Here is an 8,483-nt window from a genome sequence, read left to right as displayed (position 1 = left end):
GATTTCATCAGAATCTGCAGACAGGCATTTGAGCTTTAGTTCTCTGTGAATTACATACATTTCACTCTAGAAATAACAAGGAACGAGTAGAAGAGATGGAAGCATATGTGATCTAAATCATATTGAAGATTTGAATTCAATTGTAATATATTTATGGCAATATCTCAAATCATAATGTCCTAAAAATGAGGGTCCAGACTTGTGAAGGTCTAGCTCAGAGATGCAGAAATGAAGTCCTTCCGGAAGGTACCATGAGGGGCTGGAGAGATACAGTGGGTAGGATGCTTGCACAAGGCCGACTGGGTTCGATGCCTGGCATCTCATATGGTACCCGAAGCACTGCCAGGAGTAATTCCTGAGTGCAGAGCCAGTAGTAACCCCTGAGCATCACCAGGTGCGCTCAAAAAGCAAGCAAGCAAGCAATTAAATAAATAAAGGCACTTTGATAATGATGGTCATAAGGAAAACCATACCCTGAAGATGCTCAGTGCCCTTCCAAGGAGCAAAGCATAGGTTGCCCACCAACAACAGTTTCTCTTCATTCATTCGATCTTTGCCTCTCACCCACCCCATCCCAGCTATTCATTAACTTTATAAAATTATCTTGGCCATGCAAACTAAACAGTGACATATTGCATATGGGTTTTATCTGCTCCTAGGAATCTTACGTTGCTTAGTTGTAGGGTTAAAGTCACCACTGAAAAATTGTTAACTAGCATCCAGCACTATCTTACTGGTTTCTTTGAGTGACTAAGAAATGAGAGTTGGGTTTACAACCAGGGCCCTGGTCTTAACGTTCAGAGGAAAAACGAAGCAAAAGTTAAGCATAAATTAGGTTGAAGATAACAAAACTGCTATGAACCTGTTGGTGGGTTTAGCAGAAATACATTCTGAAGGCAGGAAAACTGAAAGGCACCTGGATTTGCCTGGGCGATTTCAATGGATGTATGCAATTGATAGGAAAAGATAGATTTCAGAAAGTCCAAGTAGAAAAAGCATGGAAATTCAGAAGATAGCCTTATCTTAAAAGTCTGAAATGATAATTTGTATTTGTCATCCCCCGTAACCATCTTTGATCTCCCCCAATAATATGGATTTAGTACCCATTCTATACAAAGTTCTCTCCTGTGGGAAATAAGGAAGCTGAATCCAATCCCGACATCTAAGGAAAGGCCAAACTACTTGTTCAGCCAAGTCATCTCTCCACTTCTCACCACCATACCACATCCCCAGACAGCTTTCCCTCTTGCCATCAGTATTTTGACCCTTCTGATAGGCCAGACTCACAAACATATATTACCTATTCGACACTCAAAAATATTTAACCAATTATCAGCTCCTATTAATTATGCCATTGCATTATCTGTAAAAATAATTGCATCCGGTTACAGTCCTATTCCAAGTCATTATTGTATGACTCCTAGTTTTTCTGGCACACGTATCTGCAGCAGGCCCTATTCTTCAGCCTTGTCTCTCACTGCCCTTAACATGAAACCTCAATTCTGGCTAAGCTCCACTCCTATCCATTCCCTCTAGGGTCCCTTTCAGTATCCACCAAGACTCCTATGTTAAGAGACTCCCATAAATCTATACCATTCTTCTCTCAGGTACTTTAGCCTTCCAAATTTCCAGCACGGTAGAATACCCTTTCAGTAATACTTTCCGTAAAAATGAACAAGTTTTGGAACACACCAGGCTGTGTTTAGAGGATAATTCCAAGAGCACTCAGGAATTATTCCTGGAGGGTTGTGGGAGACCATATATGTTGCCAAGGGTTCAAATCCAGGTCAGACAAGGACTCTTTTTCCAGCCCTGAATATATATTTTCTTTCCTCAACCAACCTTTGTCCAAAGCTGTGCAGTTTAATCTCTGTTTACCTCTGCAGAGGTGGAAACAACACAGTGTACTGTACCAATAATTATCAGCAAGATCTTTAGCCTTAAGTATCAAGTGAAAATATCATACTTCTCAGCATAAACCTCTACCAGTAAGAAGTGCAGCTAAACTGCAACCCAACCAAAGAAGCCAGCTTTGCCGAGAAAGCTTTGATTTTATAGCCCTTCCCTGTATACAGGACTACAGAGAAGCAAATTTTCAGGATTTATTTTCCCCCCTTATGCTACCGAGAGTATCTCGCCTGCCCGGCAGAGCCTGGCAAGCTCCCCGTGACGTATTCGATATGCCAGACACAGTAACAACAAAGTCTCCAATGGAGACGTTACTGGGCCCGCTCGAGCAAATCAATGAACAACAGGAGGGCCTTACCTTACCTTACCTTACCTTACCTTATGCTCTGGAAAGTTCTTGATCTCTACTGGGCTTTCTACTCATTTTGATGACAAATAATTTTGGCATCTAAGTTTGGCAATATCTTCTTTCCTGGTTTAGTAGGAACTCTCGTAGATTTTCAAGCGAATATCTCTAGAGAAGTAAACCCTAACAAGCAGCATTATGAGGAAACATTTTTATGTTTTTCCTCTTATTAACCCCTTAGCACAGTATTATTTTCCTATTGCTACTAAAACAAGTTATCATAAATTTATTGACTTAGAACAGTGCAAATTTATTATTGTACAGGATCCAATCTCAGAATTATGAAATCAGTTTCCCTGGGATAGAGTAAAACTGTGAAAAGACCAATGCCCAATGCAAAGAGCAACACTTCTTAGCAGCGTTAGCAAGACTGGAAAAGACTTTACTGAAGTCCTGAGAATTGTGGAAGCAGTGCTTAAATCTACCTCTTGTCCTTTTGTTTCAAGTAATCTTTATACTAATAGAAAAAAAGGCTTCACCGTTTGTTTCTATTCCTTACAATTTTCTGGACAAACAACAGTGGGGGGATTGAGGTCATCTACCTTCCTGAATAACAGTGTAAAATGTGTTTTGGTCTATTCTCTCCAAATCATAATACTTTGTAGCAGCTCTTAAAATCCTCTGGCTGGTTCAAAGATAAAATGCAGAAAAACAAAGGATTGTCTGAGTGATTTTCTGCATATTCGTAAGAAATCTGGAAAAGAGCTGCTTCAAGCCAGGAATGTAAAAGTTATTTTTGTCTAACCCAATTTATCAAGGTTGTGTAGCCATGTCACTTTAGAACCATGTCAGATCAGTCTCTTTCGGTTTACAGTTTCAGTGTCTGTTGGTCTGGTTCCTCCTAAAGGCTTTAGGGGAGAAATTGTCATCTTGCCTTTACTGGCTTCCAGAAACACTGTGCAGTGCTTGGCTGATAATTTCTTCCTTACATCTCTTCAACCCCTTGCTTCCACTGACACATCCCTTCAAACAACCAAGCAACTCACTATAATCTCCTGTTTCTCTTATAATGATCTCTGTAATAACAACATTGAGCCCACCCGGAAAGTCCAGGAAACTCTTCCCATCATAATAATCTTAATCACATCTGCAAAGTTCCTTTTGCCAACATAATGACAGCTTCCAGGGATTAGGGCATGTTTACATTTGTTTTATTTTGGTTTTTGTTTGAGATCACACCTGACGTACACAGGACTAACTTATGTCTCTGTGCAAAGGGATCACCTGCAGGAGACATGGAGATGGATGCCAGTGATAAAACCCAGTTAGCCAGAAGCAAGGTAAGTGTGCTTCCCACTGTATTATCTCTCCAGATCCTGGACACGCATATATTTAGCATACTGCCATTCACATTATTATTGCCAAGCTTCTCCTATGTTGATAGCAAAAAATTCATTGTACAAAGAGTGAAAACTAGATTATTTTCAGGAGGGGTGAGGTTGGGCCATACCCGGTGGTACTCAGCGCTGTCTACTGGCTCTGCACTCATGGTTCATTCCTGGCGGTGCTCAGGGGACCATCAGAAGTGCCATGGGTTAACTTGAGTTAGCCACTTGCAAAACAAGCACACTACACACTGCAGTATTACCCCAGCCCCCCAAATTGAATTCTATACCAAACTTTGCCATTCCTTTCTAGTTGGTTAACCTTAGATAAGTCCTTTCATCTATTCAAGGATCAGTTTCTTCACGTGTAATCTGTGATAACAATAACACCTAGCTTAGATTGTGTGACTGGAACATAGAAAGTTGCTTGTAAGCACAGTAATCATCACAGTTCAGGTGTAAGGCTTTGATAAGTGCATAGGCTTTTTTCCCACTACACACACTAAGCACAGTTAGCCCTTTGGTCGAAAAGAGGGTATGTGCCTGATGGTATGTTTGGGAGCCTAAGATGGGAATCCTTTGTTTTCGGCAAAACAGTGGGACCTTAAACACCCGAAACCATGACTGTTTGAATGCTTGTAGGGTAAGAAGCTTTGGAACAGAGCCAACTTTATCCTATTTCTCTACAAGAGAATTCCCCAATATCTGAGGGGGTAAACGCGACCAGAATTCCAGTCAGTCACCTGGTTAAAATTCTTCTTCAGGCAACATAACCCCAAGCACTAAGCAGGATTACAATGATCCTATGATCAGTGCAAGGCCCCCACACACTTGCCTTACACAAAATGAGACATGATGATATGATTAAGTTAAATGATCTTAAGACAGGGGCAATTTCATGGATTATACAGGAAGTTCCATTGTAATCACAGGGGTTCTTGAAAGAGGGAGATAAGAAACAGATTAAGATAAAGGCATGAAATATGGAAGCAATAGTTACAGCAATGAGCTAAGGAATGCACACATTCTCTAAAATTAAACAAAATTCATGGAAGAAGTCAGGTCAATAATACAGTGGGTAGGGCATTTGCCCAGCATGTTGCCAACCAGGTTTGATTTCCAGCACCCGGAATGGTCCCCCAAGCACCACTAGAAGTGATTCCTGAGTGCAAATCCAGGTGTAAACCCTGGGATTTCCATATATGGCCCCATAAAGAACAAACAAAAATCAAAGAAATTATTTTTCCCTTTAGACTCTGGAGGAAACTCTGTCCTACCAACATTTTTATTTTGCCCTATAAAACTCACTTCAGACATCTGATTTTAAGAAATATAAGACAATGCATTTTACATTGTTTTAAGCCAATAAATTTGGGTTAGTATATCACAACAGCAAAATAAATACAGCTAGACATCTGAGAGTGTGAGAGAGTAAAGGACAACTTTAATGTACATACATATTACCTTGATATCTTGTTCAAATGAAGACTCTGCTTCAATAGTTGTTGGAAAGAGCATGATCATTTGAATTTCTATCAAGATATCAGATAAAACCAATGCTTCATATATGATCCATATTATGTTTAGCAAGAAGCTAAAACACACTGAATTATACCCCGGTAATATTTCACAATTAATTCATGAAAACTGTTTCAAACCCATCATGCACCATATTATCATATTATCATACCCACAACCGTGTGAAGTTGGTGTCATTGTCCCCATGTCATACCTGAAGAAAATCAATGAGGTGACCCATTTGTACAAAATCAAAAATCATCTTGAGCCAGCCCCCAAATGTTTTAAATACAGAGCACATGGTTTTGCCACTGGAAACAATGGCAAACTTTTGTTCTCACCTCTGGCAGAATTATTATACTGATTTGCGGAGCTTGCTTTAAGGATTGGGGTATGGACCACACCTGGAATTACTACTCTTTGATTATTGCTTAGGGTTGTTTACTGGTGGTGATTGGGTGACCATACCAGGCTGGAGACTGAATCAGGGCTCTCAGATGCAAAGCAAGTATTCCAGACCTTTATATACCTAGCCTAAGGAGTGCTTTTTAAACTTAAAGTTTTATTAAGGAGTTTTTTTTTATTTCTTTGTTTGGGGCCACACTCAGTGTTGCTCAGGGCCAACTCCTGTCTCTGTGATCAGGGATCACTGCTGGCGGGCTTGGGGGACCAAGTGGGGTGCCAGGAGTGAACTGCGGTCAGCTGTGTGCAAGGCAAATGTCCTTCCCAATCTACTATTGCCCCGGCCCCAGGAGAACTTCCTTAAGGAAAAAAATTAGGGCGAATTCTTCTGTACACTTTTTTTGTCCAGAAATGCAAACATTCCTCACTGCAGTCATTATTCAAGTTATAAATACTTGTGTCCCTGTGTCTATCCTTCTATACCAAGACACAGCCACACACAACTCTGGTGCAGAGCATATACTCAATCTTGTTAAATGGAACAGAAATTACTGTGTGCCCTTTTATTTGTTGGTTTTTGTTCGGGGGCCACATCTGGCAGTGGTCAAGTTGACTACTGTATCTTCCCTCAGAAATTATTCCTGGCAATGCGCAGGTGACTATTGGGGATGCCAACGATCTAACCCAGGTCAGCTGTGTGCAAGGCAAATGCCCTACCCACTGAAATATCATTCTGGACCTTCGTGTGCCCTTTTTACAGAAGGCTATCTGAGGTTTTAGCTCATCTAAGGAGTCAATTCAGCCTTCCTGCTAGATTAACAGTGAAGTACTGTTTCAGGTTTGGTATCTGCCTATTTTGCCTCACTCCAATAAGGCAGCGTCTGAGCTCTGATTATCTAGAATATGCTAGATATGCCACTAACTATCCCAGATGTCAAAGTGTCACTCTCAACACCTCCCTGTAAAGCATTTAAAACTAGCTACAGAGGTCACACGTAACACTAACAATTCCAGAATCTCTTGTTGTATGACTGAAATATCAATAGTTTGGGGAAATCCCGGAGTAGTTCCAATGCACACAAAAGGGTAAAGAACCACTGCAACAAAAGTATTGATTTTCTTTTATTTTGGAGGGGATGGTTTGGGCCACATTCAGTGATGATCAGGACCTACTCTTGGCTCTGCACTTAGTTACTACTCCTAACAGGTCTCTGGGGGAGGCATTTTGTTGCTGGATCAGCTGCATGCAAGGCCCTATTCACTGTACTCTCTCTCCAACCCCAAAAGCATTAATTTTCACATTCCAGTTATACAGCCAGAAGTATTCTACCACCTCATAATTGTCAGAGATGCAGATTCTTGGGCCCATACCAGGTTGAATGGATCAGAAGCTCTGGGAGTGGGACTCAAGAATCTGGGTTCTAACAAAGCCTCCATGTGATTCTGATACTTTTGATTCTGAGGATGGGCTTGTAAAAAGCCATCTAAGTGTACATCTAGGTACAAAATTGAACCCAGTGTCATACACCTAAAATGGGCCTTCTGCTGCATGTATCAAATAATAACTGCTGTCAAGTTGATGACTAGAAGACCAAGTTTCCACTTTATAGCCCCTTTGAGTCTTTGTAAGAGGCACATCTGCCAATGGCCCCCTCAGACTGTCAAAACATCATGGAATAGAATATTTAGCTTGCCTTGGTCTCCACTCCCTCACTTAAAACACTAATGTTGCACATTTGTGCTCTAGGCGAACTGAGTAAATAAGCTTCTAACAGCTCTTTTCCCCCACACCTCTCTTGATGGTATCCAAGATGAGAGTAGCTGGCAAAAGGTTAGTTCTACTGTGCACAATCTAAAATAGGAGTGACCTTATGCTGCTGCCCTCTAAAGCAGAATACAGCTCACCTACCCCAGTACCACCACCCTCTGGCAGAACTCTAACAAGTATTTTCCCTGTGAAATGAAAATTCTCCCAAGTCAACAATAGATCATGCCTCACCTCCCCATCTCCTGCTCCAGAGATACTCAAGATCAAAAGAAGCAAGGCTGGGTGCCACTACTCATGAGCAGAGACATCCAACATGTTGTAGAAGACTATTTCCATGGAATCAGAAATTCACAACAGACAGCCGCTTCACATAGGGAAGGGCTTTATTCTAAACCAAATGACAGATATTAAGAGTCCTAAACGTCTAAATCCTTAACACACTGTTTTGATCAATGAGAAAAAAGAACCAGATACCCTTGAAATGCGGGCTTAGGAACCCAAAATGAGAAACAGCTTAAGACCTACATCCACTTTCCTTAAAGTATCCTGGACCCTGAAATAACTTGCTTGCCCTAACTTCTCACATCAACTGATTATGATCACCTTGCTTGACTGAATGCAACCATAATAGTAACTGGCAATAAGTTTCTAAGTAATTGCTTAATTAAGCTGAAATTTGTTTCTCAGCTAGTACTTGAGCAGGGTTTGGGTGTGGAGTGGAAAATTATTATCAATCTCTGAAGACAAAATATGATTCATGTCAATTATGTCTTCTGCCAGACAGGAGACCTGACTCATGTCCCAGTCTCTCCAAACAGAGCCCTCAAAGCATCAATGAAGCCTGGCGAGACGGTGTGCATCAGGTACTTAGGAGTTGTCTGGCAACTTGGTTGTTGAAAGAGGAGGGACAAAGCAGGCTCAGGGCATAGGATATGTGCCCTTTGATTGCTACCTTCAGAGAGATGGAGAAGGAAGAGGTTGAGGAGTTAAAAGGAGATGGTGAATAATTCTTAATGACCAGCGGGATTCTAAAGATGGCAAGCTGCCAGCATAAATGGCCAGGGAAAAACAGAACTGTGCCACAGCCATGAGCCCACAGCTCCTTTAGCCCTTGGGAATTTGAGCTGAGTAAGTGGGAATCATGCCTCTTCAGGAC

The sequence above is a fragment of the Sorex fumeus genome, unplaced genomic scaffold (genome assembly GCF_029834395.1).
Source record: "Sorex fumeus unplaced genomic scaffold, SorFum_2.1 ptg000236l, whole genome shotgun sequence".
Taxonomy (NCBI): domain Eukaryota; kingdom Metazoa; phylum Chordata; class Mammalia; order Eulipotyphla; family Soricidae; genus Sorex; species Sorex fumeus.
Note: the sequence above shows the minus strand (reverse complement) of the source record.